Genomic DNA, 3,781 nt, shown 5'->3' on the forward strand with positions numbered 1-3,781 from the left:
AGGTAAGGGGTCCATTTAGTTGCTTTTTGTGGGGCTGTGTTTCTAAATGAATGCAGCTGGGTATTTTGATTAAACGCATATTGAAATCCACTTATAACTAGTGAACCAAGACAATGAAAGGGCCTCAATGCACCATTAGGATTGGTTTCTGAAATTGTTGAAGTCAAACAATTCCGTCGGATATTGCTGTGCTCTGGTGTCTCCTAGAAACGAGGACTGAGCCCTTGAATAGTGACGCGTGCCAGCCTGTGGAGACAGTGCTGTCCAACCTGGGAGGTCCAGACCAAAGGGGCTTCCTCGTCTAGGATGAAAATATCTGCCTGAATGGATTTCAGTGCAGTGCTTGATGTGTATCAGGTGCTTAGTAGACTATAAATAGAACCAGCAAAATGATTTCATAAAATCCGACGTGGTTCTGTACCTGGGGTACAGCTTCCCAAATAGCTCGACAGCAGAGGTAAAGTGCTCCCATCCTCAAACATCTACGTGTTTCTGTGGATTCAGAAAACCCCATGTAAGCATCCCCTTTCCTTGGGATCTTGTCATTTGCATTCCTCGGTGGCAATAACAGATCCCCCATCCCCCATGGACGCTGTGCTGTAAGCTGATGTTGGGACTAGAAGCGGGGAGGGAAAGTGCTCAGCACTCACTAGGTTGACAAGCACATATCTGTGTCCACTTTGAGCTGGGTGCCAGAGTCACACAGATCCAAGGACAGGCCTCCATCTGGTGGGGGAGACAGGCAGATAGACATGTATAATCCAGGACAATGGCTGCTCTGAGAGCAGCAGTGCAGGGGCTGAGAGAGCCCAGGACAGCAGCATGACATTGACATTGGGGGGAGAAGGTCAGAGGCAACCCTTGAATGGATTTTAAAGGGAAGAGTTAAGCAAGAGAAGGATGGCCACAGGGCATCGTAAGCAGAAGGAACAGCTGTGGAAAGCCCTGGAGGAGTAAGCAAGGGTGCTGTGTTCAGAAGCTTCAGTGAGATCCACCTGGACAGAATATAAATCACGAAAGACAGCAAAACTCAAGTTTTACAAATATACTCAGAGAGAAAATAAAACAAAGGACCTCCTCGGTCAGCTGCTTATCACTTACCTACCAACAGCAATGAAACATCCTTTCCTGGGGGTGACCTAAGACCCGAGAAGGTGGCCAACATGGCGTCCAAACAAATAGAGTTTCAGGCCAAAGTTATCATTGGCCCTCCCATCTTTCCCCTGACAGCTCTCCTTTGTGACTCTGAAAGTGCCATCTGCAATGTAGGTGCCTAGGAAGATGTGAAAATGAAGTTCTGTTTTTGAAAGAAAGCTATTAAAATGTGTGTGTGTGTGTCTGTGTGTGTGTATGTATATATATAAAATCTAAAATTACACACACACACACACACACACACACACACACACGAAAAAAATGTCAGATGATTAAGTTCGTGGACTTTCCACCGTGCGCTTACTAGTGGAAAGTTCACTAACTTAACCGTCCGACCTTTTGTGTTTATGTGTGTGTGTATAATTTTAGAATGCAAAGTTACCCTAAAAGTAATGTGGTCAAACCCCGATCCAACACATTACTAACAATGATCCTTTTTGCCATCTCAGAGTTATCCATCCTATTGTTAAAATCTTTGGCTTCTATTAATCTCTCCTGATGTAACATCAACAAGTACTCAGCCCTCCGTATGACACCCCTTTTGATGTTTGCTTTCCCTTCATCTCTGTCATCCTGCCACAGTGCTTGGGTTGTGCCGTTAAGAAAACTGGATTAAAATCTTCACTGTCTTAGTTAACATTTATCTTTGATACAGTGATTCATAAATTGAGTAAATATCACTGGATTTTTCTGGTCCTGCCTCACGTGATAACTTTCAGATTAATTCAACCCTTTTAAATGGATCATATTCCCTAAAGCTCGCTACTTTAAGCTTTCTTAAACCCTTTTCTCTAATTCATCTTTCTTAATATGTCAGAATTCAAATGGGAGAAGGTGTTGAAAATCGAATTCGCTGCATGGGGCCAGTCAGAAAGCTGGCTCTGCACACCACCATTGGCAGCGCTGAAGATGAGGCCTGGGAATCTATGGTGATGAGAATTGCATAAGTAAATGAATTAAGTGCTCTTGGTATGTTGAGGTTTCTTCTTCAAACTCCTAGAATCTTGCCTGCTTAAAATTAACAATACTTCTCGGCTCTCCGTAGGAAAAGTTGAGCAGAGAGGGTCACGGACGTGGCGGCCGTTGGGATGAGAACACTGACGAGCATGCCTGCAGGTCTGATGTGTGCCCCTATGAGTGTGCGTGCAGCCAAAGAAGAGAACTCCAAAAAGCAGCTGGTGAAAAAATCCAGAGCAGCTCCCCATATATACTGCACCGCCTCTCCGGTCTAAATATGTTGAAGAGCAGCCTGGTAATTTGCAAACGGACTTTGCTTCTATCCGCACTACAACTGGTCGTTATATTGGCTGGTGCAAGGGTGTTTATGTCTTTGTGAAAAATGGGATAATGGATATAGTACAATTTGGAAAAGATACGTATGTTTATCTGAAGAATCCACCACAAGATTTTCTTCCGAAAATTGGAGTGATTACAGTTTCAGGATTGGCAGGCTTGGTTTCAGCAAGAAAAGGTTCTAGATTTAAGAAAATTGTTTATCCACTGGGACTGGCCACTTTAGGAGAAACTGTTTGTTACCCAGTTCAGTCAGTAATAATTGCAAAGGTAACTGGGAAAAAGGCATTTTTTACAAGCCAGCAAATTTATGAAGCAGTTAAATCAATGTGGACAAAAAAGAGTCACTTCCTGAACCTAAAGAAAAAACTAAGCTAGGAAGCTCTGCTGAAATAGAAGTACCTGCAAAAACAACTCAAGGCCTGAAATACCCAGGGGCTTTGTCAACAGAACTCAGCTCTGCAACAAAGACCAAATCAGAATCCACCTCAGGTGCTACACAGTTTATGCCTGACCCCAAGCTCACGGGTCACGGGTAGTCCCATCCTGAAGATGTAGATATGTACAGCACTAGAAGCTGAAACAGTCTGCATAGAGCACTACAAGATGTGTGAAGTTGGAAATGATGATGAAAAAAATCATGTAATTGGTAACTCTGTTGCATAGAGTATAAATTAAAGCAAGTTTTTCCCTAATCTTCTAATGTATAGTTTGACCAATCACTTAAGTGATTAAATCACAAACAATGAATATAGTCCAAACAATATCAAATGATTGGTGAAGAGGCAGAGGTAGTAGTATTAGGATACATTTGATAACTTTTAAGGGTATTTATAAAAAAAATAGAGTAAATATGTGAACATTTATGAGACTAAAATCGGAAAAAATATGTATGTGTATATATAAATACTTATACATATACACATATATTTGCTTTAGCTTTTTGTAAGTAATGTCAGCTGAAAAGAATGGTGTGTGGAAGGATGTGTTCCCGACCACCCCCCTTTTTTTCATTTTCCAGAGCTGGAATAAAATATCCATATTTTATGACAAAAAACAAACAAACAAAACCTAACAATAGCTTTGATTTGTAAAGGAAATGAATGTACCCGGCACTCTACTAAACACTTCACATACCTGTTTTCATCTATCGTTGTGGTTTGTCTAGCGACTTGGCTTAGTGATCAACAGCAAAAGCTCTGGAGTCAAGCTGTCTGGGTTTGAATTCCTGCTATAGTCCCTGTGTGTCCTTGGATGAGTTACTTGAGTTCTCTGTGTCTCAGCATCCTGATCTGTAAAGTGGGGACACTGACAGCTTCTGCTGATGAATCAG

General features: G+C 41.9%; 1 pseudogene; it reads left to right on the forward strand.

The window, feature by feature from the left end:
- The first annotated feature begins 1,163 nt into the window (after nucleotides 1–1,163).
- On the forward strand, nucleotides 1,164–3,029 carry LOC117032830 (MICOS complex subunit MIC27-like; annotated as a pseudogene).
- Nucleotides 3,030–3,781: the final 752 nt, after the last annotated feature.

This window comes from Rhinolophus ferrumequinum, chromosome 13 (genome assembly GCF_004115265.2).
Source record: "Rhinolophus ferrumequinum isolate MPI-CBG mRhiFer1 chromosome 13, mRhiFer1_v1.p, whole genome shotgun sequence".
Classification (NCBI taxonomy): Eukaryota; Metazoa; Chordata; class Mammalia; order Chiroptera; family Rhinolophidae; genus Rhinolophus; species Rhinolophus ferrumequinum.